Below are 18860 nucleotides of genomic sequence, written 5' to 3' on the forward strand. Positions count from 1 at the left end.
ATGGTCTTCCCAACCAATTTTTTCATATTATATATTTTTATATGTATATATATTTAAAAAGAAAGCAAAGCTGTCTCTTGGTTTCTGCCTTTTTCAAACATGAATATTGTAAGGTTATTCCATTAGTGTCCCCAGTGGTTCAGTGTGTCACTCTGCCATCTGGATAGACTACTGGAGGAGACGCTGTGGTCTCTGTGGCCAAAGGGCAGTGCCCTTGTTTCTTGCTTCAACTGCCAAGAGGGTGTTTGAATAGTACTATCTAATGTCATCATGTTGATTATGCATACTGACACATATCTGTGGGGAACTTGCCTGAAAAGAAGTATTCATTTGTGTTGCTTTGGATTCTCAGATCTTCCCAGATGATAAAAATCATTGAGTTCTTGGTACCAACAGTGTAAAACTCTAATAGATTTCTATCTATAATTTCCTAGTTATGATTATATTGATATTGAAGTGATGCTACTGCATTGTTATGAGCCACTTGTAATGTTAAAAATTAAATTATGATGGAGTATTTTATAATAATCAAATATAGTTTTAAAGAAATTATATTGTTAACTTTCTTGAGGGGAGAAATTGTATCCCATAGTGCTTTACATCCCTTTATTGTTAAGGGAACTTAATTAACATCCTGTTGGAGGAATGCCTGCCTGAGCCTTGGGAACACAGAGTAGTAGGGAGGAGGGCACTTTTCCCCACTTGGCAACATCTTCTAGAGTGTTTGGCGGGGGCAGATTTGAGTTGAACAGGTTCTGGTGAATGTTTTGAGACATAGTACTACTATCTAGGTGCTTTCTTTAATGAGAAGTACCAAAACACTGAAGCATATTTTAATGTGTGCCTGAGTATTTTCAGTAATTAGCTTGGCAGTTTAACTTCCCAAATAAGAATTTTGATCTAAATTAGCTTTCTGTTATTAAATTCATAATATCTCTTTGGTTTTAGATTTTAATAGCTACTTAAAAGATTATTAAGAAGATCAAAAGTGGTAATTTATGTAAATCCATTTTATAAACTATAAGGCAGCAGATACATTTATGTATTATTATGATATATTCTCATTTAGAAAATATGTTATTAAAATCTTAATGAGTTGTGAGAAGTGAACAATTAAATATTAACAATTACATCTAATAAAATAATTTGAATAAATTTAAAATGATTAAGAGTTTTCAAATAGACCACATTAAAATTTAGAGATCTAAATTTTATTTTTAATAACTGGAATTAAATCTGTTCCAATTATTTATGGCTTAATGTGATGCATCTTCCTTTCATTTTTTTCACAAAAAAATAAAATTATTATAGAGCAATACATCACTTTCCATAGAATTGCAAGAAAGAGTCTATGCAAAATGGAGAGGAATGGAATCTGATCATTCCAATTAGGTCATAAAGAGAAAAAAGGTGAAAATAATGCTATGGGAAAAAGAAACAGTGTGATACTAGCTTTCCTGTCATTCTCAGATATTTTGCTGCTCAACATTATGTTTATGTGAAATATGGGTATGCATGTTCTCATTTATACATCTATGGATACAAACACATTATTCACATAGTCCTTAGTTATACATTCAGAGGTGTGACATCCTAAGATATTTCAGCATCTATATATATAGTATTACTGAAATAGAGTATCATGTATAAAAAAAGTCATTGCTGTTTTATGCAAGTCAAATTAGAGTATTTGTCAGATTTAGAATTCTTTGGATTCATTTAATTTAGCTCTCTACCTGTGAGCTTCCCTTGTCACCAGGAGGCAAGCACTCATGGATGACTTCACAGTGTCTGCTGGTACCTTCTTCGCACCACATTTTTACCACCAATGCTCTCATTACCTTCCGATTTCTGTGCTATTTATTATTACTACCAAGCTAATTTACTAACATCATTGTCAGGAAGTATTCTGCCCAATAATTTTGAAATACAATTTCCTGGGCTAGTCTTCATTTTTTTTTTTCTTTTTGAGACAGAGCCTTGCTCTGTTGCCCAGGCTAGAGTGCATTGGTGTGATCTCGGCTCACTGGAATATCTGCCTCCCAGGTTCAAGCAATTCTCTTGCCTCAGCCTCCCGACTAGCTGGAATTGCAGGTGTGCACCACCGCGACTGTCTAAGTTTTCCATTTTTAGTAGAGATGGAGTTTCACTATGTTGGTCAAGCTGGTCTTGAACTCCTGACTTCAAGTGATCCACCTGCCTCAGGCTCCCAAAGTGCTGGGATTACAGGTGTGAGCAGCCATGCCTGGCCTAGTCTTCATATAAAAGATTTGCACACATAGTGGCACAATTATTTGCCTACAATACACAATATACTTAATATATCTGTGGAAAATATTTGATATGTGTAATACATAGTTTTTTGTTGTTGGTTTTTTTTTGTTTGTTTGTTTTAGTTTTAGTGTACTTCACATATTGCTTAGAATTTAGGTGTCAGCAAATGCTTTTCCCATATTTCACACAACAATGTGTCCACACATTTGCTGTATTAGCATAGGTATATAATTCTGTAAGTAGGTAAATACTTCAGTGATTGCCTTGGACATTGAGTGTCAGCTGAGAAACTCTAGATGGTAGATGGAGGAATGGAAATTTAAGTCACATATTTTAATCATAGATAATTTAAATTCAGATCCTTTTTTTTTTTTGAGATAGAGTCTTACTCTGTCACCCAGGCTGGAATGCAGTGGTGCGATCTGGGCTCACTGCAAGCTCTGCCTCCCAGGTTCACCCCATTCTCCTGCCTCAGTCTCCCTGGTAGCTGGGACTACAGGCACCTACCTGCCTCCATGCCTGGCTAATATTTTGTATTTTTTTTTTTTTAGTAGAAACGGGGTTTCACCGTGTTAGCCAGGATGATCTCGATCTCCTGACCTTGTGATCTGCCTGCCTTGGCCTCCCAAAGTGCTGGGATTACAGGTGTGAACCACCGCGCCTGGTCCAGATCCATATTTATAGTTTTGCTTTATAATTGGATAAAAATCATATGTGGTCTCAATATTTGGGACTTGATAAAAGTAGGTACCTTGATGCATTTTGGAGCCACTTCTTTTGGAATTCCGAGTGTAACCCAAGTATTAACTCTATGGCCATAGAATGCCATCAGAAGAGCAGAAGAAACCTCCACTTTTATGATTCCTGGGCATGCAAAAAGACTCTCAAGAAATTAGATAGCCAAATCAGTGTTCCATGTCTCATCACCAGAATATCAAGCGTCCTGGCCTGACAACCCCAAGGGAAAGTCTAAACTTCATTTTCATAATCACTTTTTCAGTTTTCTGACTTTTCACTGAATTGTACTCACAGGTATAAATCTAACCTTTGATCTACATGGACCTCATGAATAAGTACAAGTTGTACTTATTTGGGATTGTAAGAACTAGGAAAAGCAAAAAAACAAAAAAACCCAAATCCTCTGCTAGTCATGGATGTCACATTTGAGAAGAAATGCTATATATGGCAAGAACTATTGTGGGCAACTTCAAAGTTTCATACACAAAAGGAGTTACTTTTTCAAAACTCCAAATGTGGTCATTAAATAAACGTGTAAATATATTTATAACTACAGAGAAGTTCTGGAAGACAGAAGCTTCCAAAAACATCTGTTAGAAATAAAATACCCGTTCAAGATGAAGTTTACTAGGGCAGTTAACTTTTCTCCTATAACACTTATTATATTTTTTTTTTTTAGTTTTCCAGGAAATATTGCTGTGTTATCATGAACTCCTTAAGTAGATTGCCCCATGTATTTTTGATGTTGCTGTAGATGTGTTATGATTTGGATCTGTGTCCCCACTCATATCTCGTGTGGGATTGTGATCCCCAAGTGTTGAAGGTAGGGCTTAGTGGGAGGTGACCGTATCATGGGGGTGGTTTCAGATGGCTTAGTACCATCTCCCTGGTGCTGTCTTGTGATAGAGTTCTCATGACATCTGATGAGATCTGATGGTTTAAAGGTGTGTGGCAGTTCCCTGCTTGTTCGCTCTCTTTCTCCTGCTGCCATGTAAGATGTGCCTTGCTTCCCCTTCCCCTTCTGACATAATTGTAAGTTTCCTGAGGCTCTCCAGCCATGCGGATCTGTGAGTCAATTAAACATCTTTTTTTTTTTTTCCAATGGATTAACCATTCTCAGGTAGTTCTTGATAGCAGCATGAGAACGCACTAATACAAGATGCTTACTCCCTTTTCATGTTTTTTGACCCCCCTGTTAATGAATATTCACTATAATAAATATTAAGGTTTTACACTTACACTTGTTTGTGAAATCTTTTGGTTAAGTCTTATATTTTTCATCAGTTTTCATGGAGAAGATATATTTTCCCAGCTCTTCATCTTCAATTCCTATATTAAGACTACAAGAAAGAGACACTTCCTCCCTTCCCTCAACTTATAAGCCCTCCCATAGGAGGCTTAATGAAAAGAAAGGTGATATGTGTTTCCTCTTATTTAAGGAGGCGCAACACTATACTATTTAAATATAATCAGATAAAGGATTTTAAAATGTGTATACAGTATCAACCTTGATTACCTGTGGAATAGTTGACAAAACCATGGTGGTAAAGAACTGCTTAGTGGGATTACTGGGAGGAGACCCCCCTGGAGTCCTGACACCCCTAGGAACTTACCTGATTCTTAGGGAGCTGGAATTTCTCATCAGCATGTATCTCCCTTGGCTGTGGTATAGATGGAGAATCTGATTTATCATTATCATATAAACCCAATAAGAACATGATGTGGTGGTTGTTAGCCATGGCTCCTAGAAGACAAACTTAAAACTTGGTAAATGACTATAGATAGGTCTCTCTAGTGGTTAAGAACACAAACATGATTTTGGACAAATTATTTAACTTCTCTGAATCTGTTTCCTCATTTATAAAATGAGATCACAATAACTTGCCTCATTGGATGCACACAGAAACAATGATAACATTTTACTTTAAGGCTAAACGGTTTTTTGGATACAACAATAGCAAAAATACAGCTATTTTTATCATGTGAGAATATGGAAAAGGGTAATTTCAGTGATATGGGAAATGAGTTCTCCTCGTTATCCCGTGGTGAGTTGCCTGCTCAATAAAATACTAGCTCTACTTATCTTCATTGTTATTATTATCTTTTTAAAGAATATTCCCAGCCAGGCTTCGTGGCTCATGCCCATAGTCTCAGCACTTTGGGAGGCCAAGGCAAACAAATCACTTGAGCCTAGGTGCTTGAGATCAGCTTGGGCAACATGGCAAAATCCTTTTCTACAAATATACAAAAATTATCTGGGCATGGTGGAGCACACCTGTAGTCCCATCTGCTTGGGAGGCTGCAGTGGGAGCATCACCCGAGTCTGAGAGGTTAAGGTTGCAGTCAGCAGTGATCACACCACTGCACACAAGCCTGGGTGACTGACACCCTGTTTCAATAAAAAGAAGATTCCCTAATTTAGAATGCTTATTTGTGAATTAAGAAAAGCACATTATTGGCTAAGGCCAAATTGTGAGCTTAGAGCAAGAAATAGAGAACATAACATAAATCTGTAGAGCTAAATGAGCCTTGAATTTTTCATCCAGTCCATCATATATGTCAGCAGCTTTGAAATACCAAGGAATCCTCTCATTCCAGATGGACTGGGTAATAAAGGGAGCAAACTCAGTATTTAAGAGCTTTACAAAGCTGTAAGCAAAGCCTATGGACATCTAAACATTGATTTGAAATAATGTAATCTCAGTTCTAGAACCAACTTAAGCTGTAACAGACACGGAAGGGCTCCATTTTTAAGATACCAATATATAGGCACTGTTCAGAAGTAGAGGTGTATTCAACAAGTCTTATAGAAAAGTCTTCAAAATTCTAGAAGAACAACGTGCTGTTTCTACAAATGATAAGTCCCGGAGCCTGTTGTGATTCACATTGGTTTAATATACAGTGCTGCCATATCTGTGAGCAGCATCCTTTTATCGTCAGAGATTCCGTTGGACTTGTTTGGGTTCTCGCTGCCTGTCCTGCTCCACACACACCAAACCTCACCATAGTACAAAGAACAAATGAGAGCTTGTTCTCAGGCAGTCAAGAAAAAATGGAACAAATATACTAGAATTCATGAAAGATTGATTGCTAACTGTTTAAATACTGCTATCAGTTAAAAAAATGCTGATAAGCAAACAAAAAGCACAAAGAGAACACCAGAGTCCTAGAAACAGGGGAATGCCATCATGTTCAACCTGTTTGTCCACCTGTAACCCTCACCTCCAAGGCACCACCTTGAACCGCTATTCTCTACACATCTGAACTTCCCAAGGCTGTAGGAAGTTAACTCTTTAAAGGACAAAATGTTCCAGCCTAAATGTAAGGGATTTTTATAATACCCAAGGCAAATATATCCTACAGAGAATGGTTATACAAAAACATGTATATAGTTATGCTTTGATGTATTGAAATGTGATATGTCTTCAAGAAATTACTCATTTGTTTTATTTCTCTTTGCAAAGAAATATTTTTAAAGTAGTCTCTTTGGCTAGTGCCTTAGCCAAACCCATTGTGAGAAGAACTTAAAATGCTTAGTCATGTGCCTTTTCTTATTGGTATTCCTTAGATGCCTCAGCCAAGGGCAATGACATAATACCTAAGCCCAGTCAAAGAAACAGGGCCCACTCTGTCTTGACAGAGTATTATTCATGATCACCACTTTACATAAATGTTAAAGGATATCAAGTAAAGACATGAGCTAAATATGCAAAAAATTGAAACAAATGTCACTCTTAATGCTGGGTGATTAGGATGCAGTATTCTTAGTAGTCAAACAAGTCGAGTTATTTCTTAGAAGACAGTGCCTTAAATGTATGCCTGAGATCTAGAAAAGGATAAAATATGATAGATGCTTTCCATCTGGTAATAAACAAAAAATGCTCCCGGTTCTGCCATAAAGAAACTCTCAATTTGTAATTTAAAATTTTGCATTCTGCAAAGGTGAGCATGCATGTGTGCATGTGTGAATGTGTCTCAGAGAAAGAGATTGCTTTAAAAGTGAGATCCTGCATTTATTATTGATATTATTTGGAAAGAATATATATTTATAGTAGAACTGGTGCATCATGGCATTTTAGGAGGCAGTGGTGCTGATTCCATATAGCAGATGTGTTTCTTTACCTCTGATTAATTGATGCATTTTTAAAAGTGTGTTCTAAGTTAATTTCCTGGCAATCATTGTCGTTGGGTATTTGATAACTTGATGGAGATTGCTGTCTTTAAGCTTTTTAATCCCCAAAATATAAAATCGTGTGAATTTCATGATTGATAATTTACAACATCAGGTATGCCAGTGAGTTTAAAGTTGAACTATTACCGAGATGGTCAACTATACATTCCATTTGAGAAACCCTATTTTGAATACAGTGAAATTAATTTCATGCCAGGGTAGAGAGCTGCTTCTGAAATCATTTTATCTTCCTCATCTGTCATTGCATGAGCTTTAGTTTGAGGCACCGATTGAAGGAAGGCATGTGAGGTCTCAAATAAGAGGTTTATACCCTGCTAAAGCAAATAATAACCAGAATATATATTATTAATAGATTTAATATACCCTACACTGCTAGTACAGACTTCGAATTTATGCTGGATTCAGGGATATTAGCTAGCGTGTGTGATGACATGTACATCTAGTCTGTTATTACCAAAAGTTTTTTTTTGAGTCTGTCTGACACTTGATTTCAAGAGTTTAGGGCAGCAGCAGGCAGCATTGGGGTTTCAGTTGTATCTGAGTACTTGTCACTACAAGGGCCCTAGGCAAAAGTCCAGCATTGTTTGTTTGACTTCCTTCCTCGTCCCTTTTCCCCATTTTTTAAAACCACCTCCCGCAATCCATTTCAGCAGTGGTAACTGTTGGATTACAAATAAAAGATGAGCTGGCCCTAAAAATATTACTCCTTGCAAGGATTTAATTGCAAAAGAATCTTTGTGTTGGAGCTTCCCCATGTCCCTTGGAAGGCAGACTCAGTAATTTGGCTGTCAATTGTGTGTAATTTTATACCTTAGCGTCTGGAAGGATAATAAGTAGAATTACAGAATTTTACACTGAAATGCTGATTATCAGAAAATAAGAAGCCAAAATTTCAGGAGTCATGTCTTTTAAAGTCTCTCCTAAATATCAAGTTTTGTTAGCATAAACATTTTAACTGTTAATATTAACTTATTTGTAAATCACTACCAAGTCACCCATTTCATGTTAAAGCTTTTCTGTGTTAATGCTACTTATTCTTCCACCCCTCTGTCCATATGAGTAGATAGAAATTGCCAGGACATGAACATCATGAGCATGTAAATTTTGTTTCTGTGTGTTTGTTTGTTTTTTGTGATTATTTGTCCAAAGAGCCACAACATAGTCAATTATTTTAACGTTAATGATACCACAGCAAATAGTGATTCCTTTACACTTTAGTTCTACTTTTATTTTGTAAAATGTAAAAATCCTTCATTTTCTTTAAGAAGAAAATTGGCAACAATATTGCTAGCAACCTTTGAAATTGATTTTTTTAAATCAAGAACAATTAGTAGGTAAATAATATTTCCGTTTTTATATATGCGTGCCTGTTATAGCTTTCAAAAATCTAGGATTTAAAATAATTTAGAACCCTTTTAAAAGTAGAATATACATACAGAAAAATGTTGGTTTTTCCTCTAATGGTAAAAACTGCAATTACTTTTGCACCAACCTAATATATTCCAGCAAGGGCAGCTTGCTCACTGTTATGTGTGTGAGACTCAGTCCTAATAGTGTGTGCGGTTTTACATGGTTTACTTTGCTGAATAGTATTTCACTGTGTACATATATTATACTATATTCATTCTAGTGACTGGGCATTTCCGTAGTGTTCAGTTGAGACTGACATGAGCATTATAGGAGATGTCTTCTGGTGTACTTAGGTGCACATGTTTTAGTTTGTGGCATTATCGAGTAGAATTGCTGACAAATAGAGTATGTTTATCAAGAATTTTAGAAGAAATTCACAACCATCATATTTATTTTAACATTTTATATTCCCACTTACAGTTCTATGAAAGTTCCAGTAACACCCAGTACTTGCCAATTTGGGCATTATCTAGCTCTCTAAATTTTTATCATTCTAATGAGTACTTAGTGGCATCCTATAGTGGTTAAAATTTTGTTCCTGGTGAGTAGTGAAGTTGATTGTCGTATTAGTCCATTTTCATACTGTTATGAAGAAATACTGGAGACTGGGTAATTTAAAAAAGAATAAAAGCTGTAATGGACTCACAGTTCCACATGGGTGGGGAGGCCTTACAATCATGATGGAAACTGAAGGAAGAACAAAGACATGTCCTACATGGCAGAAGGCCAGAGAGCATATGCAGGGGAACTGCCCTTTATAAAACCAGTAGATCAAATAAGACTTATTCACTATCATGAGAACAGCACGAGAAAACCCAAACCCACGATTCAGTTACATCCCACTAGGTCCCGCCCATGACACATGGGAATTACGGGAGCTACAATTCAAGATGAGATATGGGTGGGGCAGAGCCAAACTATATCAATCGTCTTTGCATTTATTTATTGGCCATATGGGTCATGTGGTTGTTTTCTTTTGTACAGTGCTTGTTAAGTATTTTACCCTTTTCCTATTGGGTTGTCCATTAATGTCATATTACACTGCATTTCAGACTTACGCATATACAGAGAGAGAATGAAAACATCTTATCCCATTAGTATACTTTCACTTTCCTGATGGTGTCTTTGATAAACAGAATTTCTCAATTTTAATATGGCCCAATTTATAACTTTTTAATATTCTGTTACAGTTAGCTCATTTTGCGTCTGCTTAAGAAAGCCATGGCTACTCCAAGGTCATGCATGTGCTGCATGTAAGCATTTTCATGTAATCTTTCATATCTAGCCCTTCACTCCAGATGGAATTGATTTTTTTTATTTTTTGCAACTGGGGTCAAGTTGCATTTTTTTTTCAACAGCTGAAGGCACTGTCTTTCCCTCTGCACTGCAGTGTCATGTTTCTTGTAAATCAGGTGTATGTGTGGCTTGGCGTCTGGTTTCTCTTCTGCTCCACTGTTCTGTTGGTCTCTCCTTACATAGATACCATGCAATCTTTATGACTGCAGTTTTCTGGTCCGCCATGTTATCTGGTAGGCTGTCTTCCAGATTTGTTCTTTTCCTTTAAGACTGCTTGGTCTTCTTAGCTCTGTGCATTTCTATATAAATTTTAGAATCCACTGTCCATTAACTCAGACCCCTTACTCCCCAGAAAAGCATGCTGAGGTTTTGATTATAATTTTTAGGTAGATATTTGGTTGTTGTTTTGATCAAATTAAGGGCTTTCCTCCACTATTTCTGGTCTGCAAATATTTTATTTTATTTTTTTACTTAAGAATACTGTTGAACTTTGTCAAGAGTAAACATTTTTGCATCTTTGGGATTTCCCTTAAACCATTATTATGATTATCTCACAATGTTGATTTCCCTCTACTTCTTTCCTGGAAACACTAAAATGAACCAAAAATACAAGAGGATTGAGAATAAAATTCCATTTACAATAATACTAAGAAATAAGTCAGCCATACACTTATATGAAAGAGGTATGTGAATTTAGACATCTCTTCCCAGATACCATACAGTATGGATATTTCATTTTAGAAAAAAGAGGAAGGAAGGAAGGAAGGAAGGCAGAAGGAAGGCAGGCAGAAAGAAAGGAAGGAAGGCAGGAAGGCAGGCAGGCAGGAAGGCGGGAAGGAAGGCAGGAAGGCGGGAAAGCGCAAGACAGGAAGGCAGGAAGGCAGGAAGGAAGGCAGGAAGGCAGGAAGGCGCAAGACAGGAAGGCAGGAAGGAAGCATTCCTTCCTTATAGGTTCCTGAGCCGTAATCCTCAATGGAAACACTGAGTTCTGAAGACATGAGGGGACACAGGAGAGACAGGGAGCTCTATGAAGAACAAGCTTCAACAGTAGAAAATAATGTCAGGGTTTGGGGGGTGGGTAGCATAAGAACTACATTTTCAGCTACCAGCTGCTTTCACTTTTTCCTTGTGAAATAAGGGGAGCAATTCGTACTTAGAATTGCTCCCCTCCCCAATCTGTTATCAAGCAAAAGTCAGGCCAAGATAAGGTTGCTGTAATTCAAAAATAAGTAATAAACTGGAACGTTTAAAGTAAGATAGTGGGTTGACATTGTCCAAAAAAAGTAAGAAGGAATCAAAAAGAGAATAAAGGACACAAAAATAATATACAAAAGACAGAGAAAGTATATCTGCCGAAAAATAAAATTACCCCCAGGAGATGTAAGAGAAAGTTAACCATTTTTTATAGCTTAAAGAAGTTTAAAATTATGAACAAAAATGAAAAAAAAGAAATCATTATACGACAGAGGAGGCCTGAAAGGAGTAACAAATGAGCAGGCAAAGATTATTCAAAAATAAAGGAAAAAAGAAAAAGAAAACTATTGCTGAAATGAAACCATGTTAGAAGCATCAAGCAGACAGTACAGAAATAAACAGAACTGGTGTGAGGAAATAAAGCAGAAGAGAGAAAAAAAAGGCAATAGATGTGGAAGAGAGATAACCAGGAGCTAATGTATGGGTTGTTATTTTTACAATAGTTCTCACCTGGGAAAGTAATTTTCTTACAAGAGCGATATATCAGTCTGGCTTTTTAATTCTATTCTGCAGTTTTCAGTGTCAGAGGTAACTGAATGATTTCTTCAGAACTGTGAGTGAGGAAAAGTGTGATCCCAAAGTTGTATAACCTTCTAAGTAGGGCACAATTCCAGCGATACCTTCACAGAGAATGATGGTGAGTTGTGCTAATGGAGGTACCACGAACGTTCCATTCTAGGTGAAAAATGCCTCTGAGGGTTACATGGGGACATTGTAACCCTTTGTAACCCCATTGTAAATGGGGACATTTGCCTGCCTTACAGGTAATGGAAAATCCTCTTAAACATGCATTAACAGGAAAGACAGGCACCCGTGAACTTTCTTGCAAAATTGCCTTAAAGCCAACATAGTGTCAATACCTAAGTAAAGGTGAATAAAGACTCTAGGTCTAGACAAGCAATCGTGTAAAAAGTGTTAAGTGCGTCCCTATAAGAGACCACCTGAGCAGGCTTAATGTGAGCAACAAGGCTGTTTATTCACTTGGGTGCAAGTGGGCTGAGTCCGAGAAAGGTGTCAGCAAAGGGTGGTGGGATTATCTTTAGTTTATAGGTTTGGGATAGGTGGCGGAGTTAGGAGCCATTGTTTTGAGGGCAGGGAGTGGATGTTGCAAAGTACTTTCTCAAGGGCGGGAAGGATGTATCCTACAAAGTACATTCACGTGGGCCGGGAGCGTGTATTGTCACAAGGGTGGGGAGGGTGTTACAAAGTACATTCACAAGGGCGGGGGAATATCACGAAGTACATTATCACAAGGGCAGGGGGATGTCATGATGGCTTGACCATGGTGCAGCCAGCTCAGAGGACCTTACAAAAAGGAGAATGGATTTGATGCTGGGAGTATATGGAATAAGGACTACCCTGTACTTTATCAAAGTATGTACTCTGAATTTTTAATAATCTTGTATGTTTTTTAAAAAAAATTTACAAGGCCGGGCGTGGTGGCTCACGCCTGTAATCCCAGCACTTTGGGAGGCCTAGGTGGGCAGATAACGAGCTCAGGAGATGGAGACCATCCTGGCTAACAGAGTGAAACCCCATCTCTACTAAAAATAAAAAAAAAAAATTAGCTGGGCGTGGTGGCAGGCACCTGTGGTCCCAGCTACTTGGGAGGCTGAGGCAGGAGAATGGCGTAAACCCGGGAGGCGGAGCTTGCAGTGAGCAGAGATCGCACCACTACACTCCAGCCTGGGTGACAGAGCGACTCCTTCTCAAAAAAAAAAAAAAAAAGAAAAATACAAAATCTTATTTTTAAGAAGTCACCTTGTTTAATTCTTATCTGAACTAATACTAAATACAGCCCTTGTCAAACGTAGACTAGTGTTTCCTTTCAATGCCATCAAATATTATCCTAACCATTTACATTTGTATATTGTTTTAGAACTGAAGAAAGTACTTCTGCAGATATCATCTTGTTAGTACTCACAGCAACCTAATTCCACTGGGGCATTTCCTCTGTGTTAAATAACTTGTCCCAGGTCATCTAATTATAAAATGTGGACCTGGGATCCATTTGGTACACAGGTCAATAAAAAGTGCTTAAAATACTTTGCTGAATTTATGTTTTTGCAAGCTGTGGCTATAATAGAATCAGGTAAAAGAGTCAAAGGAGTTGTTTGAGGTACTATAATAGCTGGGAGTGGGTGGGGATGGATATCATTATATAAAATTTAGCTGCAAAGTCTGTATCTAGCAAGTTCTCTTTCCTGTGAGCCTTTTGGGTTGGTTAGATTTTGCCATTTTATACTCTCTTTGAATTGTAATCTGTTTCAAAAAACCAAATAATTTGAATAAACTTATTTTTTGAACAACTGTTCATCTTTGAAACCAAAAGTGGACTGGCTTTGAATATGAACTCTAAACAATCTTGAATCTGCCTCTTGCTTTTGAATTAATCAAGGAAATAAAGTCTGCTTTGAGTTTGATAATCATTTCATGATCTGTTTTTTTGTTGTTGTTGTCTGTGTGTGTGTGTGTGTATGTGTTTTAATGTGAACATACAGATAGCTAAGAATCCAGATACATTCAAGGCAAAGGAAGATTAGAAAACTAGAATTTGCCAGGCAGACTAGTGGGAGGGTCCTTTTGTAATGAAATGTTGCATAACTAATGCCAATAGGGGTCTAAATTCACTGTTGCCATGGAGACCTTTGTGCCTGGCTGGACTCTATTCTTTTCTCTTTTAAGACAGCAACCACTGGGCTTGTGGTATCTCTGATATGTCTTGCTTTGCTTTCTCTTAAACTGTTTGCCAGTGAAAGCAGAAATTACCATAGGATAATTCAGCCTCCTGACTTTTTCGAGGCTGTTCTTCACTCTCTTCTCGGTGTTTGAGCTGCTCTGTGGTTCCTTTTAGCCATGGTGCAGGGAGGGAGGAGGCGGTGGGTAAGATGCCAGGAACCGCCTGCTCCACAGCCCGGGGAAGGAGGGAAGAGTAGCCCTTCGTCTTTGGGACTAGTCGTCTTGTTTGCCTAGACTACAGTTTTCAAGTATTTAAGGACCATTTATTTCAAAAGGTACAGCAAAGGTAAAAGACAAAAAGTGAAAACTAACCGTATTTGGTTTTTCAGTGCTTTCATTATGAATGTTGTTTTTGTGATCATTTTAACTAAAGTTTTAAAAATGCAGGTTAAAGTTATGTGAAGAAAATATGGTAAGAATTTATTTCTGACTTCACAGTTATCAATTGATTCAGCATCTGAACATTGAAACTGTAAAGCCAAATAACCAAATTAAACAGAAAGTGGGTGTAAGAATTCCTGGGCCATTTCCCTGTTAACTAACCATTATAACCATTTAATTACTGTTTTTAGTGAGACTTCATGTGTCATAGATATATACTTTCGATTTTATGAAAGTTATGATTATCCGTGTAAATAATCACTTACAATTCTGTGAGAATTAAGTAAGAGTTAATTTGGAAATTGTAGGTCTTTTTTTTCCCTTTGATGCACAATTAAAGGAATAACCGCATCCAGAAAGAAATTATTAATGGAGAGTAAAAGAAAAAAAATCACGCAACTAGCGTCACCATGTAAAGTAGCCAAAAATTCAATATACTGGGCAACTAACTTGTTGCATAGCTTTCTCTTTTTGGCAGAGATTATTTGCTTCTCAGTGATAAGTTTATACTAGAACTAGAATACAATAATTACATGTTTTGATCACTCTAAATGGTGCAGGTGTAAATAAGATGCACACACCCCTTAATTATAGAAAACCTTTACCAAGTGTTTCCAGATTGCTTTTATTCAAATAACTCATTGAGAAAATTGTTGCCCAAAATTTACAATGACTTCATAGATTTCACCTGTGCCACCACCGTAGCTAAAAAATATATATTTGAGATACCCAACAGATTAAAGAAACAAATGGATGTTTTGAAACCAGTGATTGAATAAAATGACAATCTGTAGAATTATATTTTAGATTGTTATATATTTAACATAGCTGTGCCTTGTAGAATTGTGAGTGCAGTAAAATGGAATGCCTGAGAGATTCTTTAGTATTTATAAATTCTTTATTAAAAAGTCTTTAAGTATTTACCTTTAAACTTAAAGTTTTTTCAAATGGATAATAATAGTGAGAGAAAATGATTTTCACCTTAATTTTGACAAACATCAGATAAAACTTATGTTTGATTAATATTATTTGAAATTTGAATGACTGTTAAAAACTAATTGTGAAGAATGACCATGTTAACTTAAAAATGATTTAATTTTATCAGAAACATATTTTCATGTTTGAATATATTAATTGCCTAGCCATGCATTTTTTTTTTTTTTTTTTTTTTTGAGACGGAGTCTCGCTCTGTCGCCCAGGCTGGAGCGCAGTGGCCGGATCTCAGCTCACTGCAAGCTCCGCCTCCCGGGTTTCCGCCATTCTCCTGCCTCAGCCTCCTGAGTAGCTGGGACTACAGGCACCCGCCACCTCGCCCGGCTAGTTTTTTTGTATTTTTTTTAGTAGAGACGGGGTTTCACTGTGTTAGCCAGGATGGTCTCGATCTCCTGACCTCGTGATCCGCCCGTCTCGGCCTCCCAAAGTGCTGGGATTACAGGCTTGAGCCACCGCGCCCGGCCGCCATGCATATATTTAAAGAAATTGATGAAGGAAGGCATATATTACTCTGAGAGCATCTCTTACTAAATATTTCATTTCAACTAATTATTAAATAAAAGTTTATGTTTATCGTCTTAAAGCTAAGAAATCTTTTTATTTTTAAGGCATGAAAGTCAATCTCAATGGTATGGATTTAGAAAGTGATTTAAGAAAACTTTGACCTTTGGAAATGTTTTCCATATTGACTGTCATTTAATAATATTGCTGAATGTAAATGACTATGAAGTCTCACCTTAGGAATACAGTGTTTGGGTGTTCACACTTTCTGTAAATCAATCTAATAGATTTACATGACACCAAGTCTTCAACTTCAAACAGTACTTGCGTGTGATCCAAATAGTTTAAAAACACAATTAAGTTAACTCATTGGATGTTATGATTCTGCTTGCCCATTCATTCCCTTATATTTCAGAATGTAAGTATTTTAAATTTGAACACTTAAAATTATTTTATGTGGATATATCTGAAAACGTACTAAGCAGACTCTTTAGATGACATTTTAAACAAAAGCAGAGAGTCAAATGTGTAATAAAAAAAATTGTGAGAATTTTCTAATGCCATGTTACAAAATCTCTTCTGGAGTGTTTTACTTATGAATTGTATCTGCATAATTAACAAACAATAGTTTCAATTGTTTAAAAATATATATTTGCCCATTTTACTCATAAATTTTATCCACACAATAAAGAAAAAAAGAATTTTCATTGTTAAATGTATGTGGATTTATTTGTCCAGACAATTCCAGATCTGGTTCAACTCTTATATGATGATAATGGCCAAATTGGAGAATCCTAGCTAATAAGTCTGACCAAAAGTTCCAGTTGGAATGGCGTGGGAACAAAGATGTATGTTTGTGTTTCCACAAGTACCTTATTAACATGTGAATTCTGATTTAGAGTTGTGTTTTGTGGCTGTTTTAGAAGTCTCATATATTGCATTCAAAACATCTTGCATTCAACAGATTTTTTTTGAGTCCTTCCTCTGTTCTAAATATTGAATTACCCACATATAAAATTGGAAGAGACGTTCCCTAGGGATCAAGAACTAAAAAGTCTGGTGGGATGCAGGTGTGAGAACTAGTACCTGGAATGTAGTAAAGTAACCGCTGTACTGGTGCCATGGCCAAGGAGAGCATGAACTTATATGATGCATTTAAATGTATTAGGTCCTCCCCATGTATCTGAGATGAATAAATATTAAGTGACACACAAAATAACCTTTAATAAATGAATATAAAGATTATTTTTGAATACCAGGCAAAGGAATCCTATGAAAATGTAAATCCTATCATGTTACTACTCTATGCAGAGTGGAAGTCCCTACAGTAGCCAACAAGGGCCTCTGTGCTCTGCCGCCTGCCACCCAGCCCTCCCACGCCTCCCAAGATTGTTTCCTCCTCTCACTTTTTGCTCCTGCGCAGGGAACTCCTCACCTCTCCTAGAACATGCCCCCCCCCCCCAGCCCAGACATACATACGCCTCACCTCCTCATTCTTTCCCGTCTTTTCTGTAATGTCACCTTGTCAATGATGTCATTCTCAATTATTCTACTTAAATTGTCTCCCCATCATCTTATTTTCCTGAATTACTTTTTTTTAATTGCCTTTACCACAGGTAGCTCTGTGCAATCTGTTTATTTGGTTCACTGTCTGTTTTCTCCATTAGAATGTAAACTTCATGAGGGCAGGGGTTTTTGTCTGACTTTTTTCATTGATGCATTTCTAGCACTTAGACTGTGCCTGGTATTGAACAAACAAATGAGAATCTGATATAGATATATTATTTATACGTGTGTGTGTATATAGATAGTGTGTGTGTATACACATACATTTTTTTCTAACATCAAATATATAGTGTTCTTTTTCCCCTGATTAAAAAAGTAAAATGGATGCAGTAATGAGTATTGAAAGTTATCACTTGCAACCACTTATTCTCTCTTAAGTAGGAGAGAAGTGGTCAGTTACAGGCAGCAGATTCACAATTGCTTATGTTCCAACACCCTTCTTATTCTGCATCGGAGCAGAATAAGATCTGAGAATTTCCCTTCTGTGGCATAGTATATTATATCAGACAGACGCTAAGTGAAATAGCCTTAAATCTTGTCTCCTGTTACCACCCTCCAGCTGTGGAAATGTCACAAATGCCTTCAGCTTCTGTGGGCTCTGCCTGCTCCTTCCTTCCAGTGTGAAAAGCATGGCCATTATTGTAATACCTCAGCTCTCCCTAAGGTTTTGTGATTTGTCTGCATTTTCTCCAAAGTATGTTTTCAACAAAGAACACATAAAGAAGTATATATAATTTCTAAAATACTAAATCATGTATTTCGTTATGTTTCTATCCTCTATTAGCATGAGAAAAATGATTCAGTGGCCTGGATTTTTTTTATGGAATCATAGTCAGCAGCTCTGATCAAGTTTTATTCAGAAAACAAAATATATCTTTAGGGTCCTAAGAATTACCAATCAGTACTAATCATGTGCATGGTGATATTATTTGGCCATATCTGATACTAGCTTACTGGAAAACAGAGCAAAAGTGGGAGTGTTTTTGTCATTTTTGAATCAAATTACCTGCTTCTATCCCATGAAGTTCATCCTACCTTTGACATGTTTAATTAAACTCAGCACATATGATTTAAAAAATTAACTCTGTAAGCTCTAGGAATTTAATAAATACTGCATTGTGGCTAATTACATTGTGACCTTCTCCAGTGTGTAAGTATTTTTCAACGTTATGGGAGTTCCTTCTTCTAGGAATAAAAAATACTGAGTTAGTCTGTGACTTTAAACAGCACTAGCTGCCCTCCCCCCCCCAAATATATATATATATAGAGAGAGAGAGAGAAAGAAAGAGAGAGAGAGAACAAAAACGTAATTTCAAGTGTTGGTCAACTGTCTAGTTGTTTTAGTACAAGGCAAAACGATTATTAGAGCCTTTCTGCACCCTTTCCGCCTCCACTACTGTTTTGCATGTATAGAGTAACATTTGCATACGTGTTCCTACAAGGAGAGCAACTCTGAAGATGGTTATTTATTGCATAGCTTTCGCATTAGTCACACGTTCCTTCTTCATGAATTTTA

General features: G+C 36.8%; 1 protein-coding gene across 3 annotated transcripts in view; it reads left to right on the plus strand.

Annotated features, from left to right (window-relative positions):
- Nucleotides 1-18860, plus strand: part of CTNND2 (catenin (cadherin-associated protein), delta 2) — a 935009-nt gene that overhangs the window by 302362 nt on the left and 613787 nt on the right. Inside the window, exon 1 of one of the 3 annotated variants that reach the window (XM_011951769.1) lies at nt 13906-14178. The exons of the other annotated variants lie outside the window; for them this stretch is intronic. The gene's annotated coding sequence lies outside the window, so the exon portion shown is untranslated. Of the gene's footprint in view, nt 1-13905; nt 14179-18860 lie in introns of those variants that run through there. 3 annotated transcript variants of the gene reach the window in all.

This window comes from Colobus angolensis, unplaced genomic scaffold, assembly GCF_000951035.1.
Source record: "Colobus angolensis palliatus isolate OR3802 unplaced genomic scaffold, Cang.pa_1.0 Scaffold327, whole genome shotgun sequence".
NCBI lineage: Eukaryota > Metazoa > Chordata > Mammalia > Primates > Cercopithecidae > Colobus > Colobus angolensis.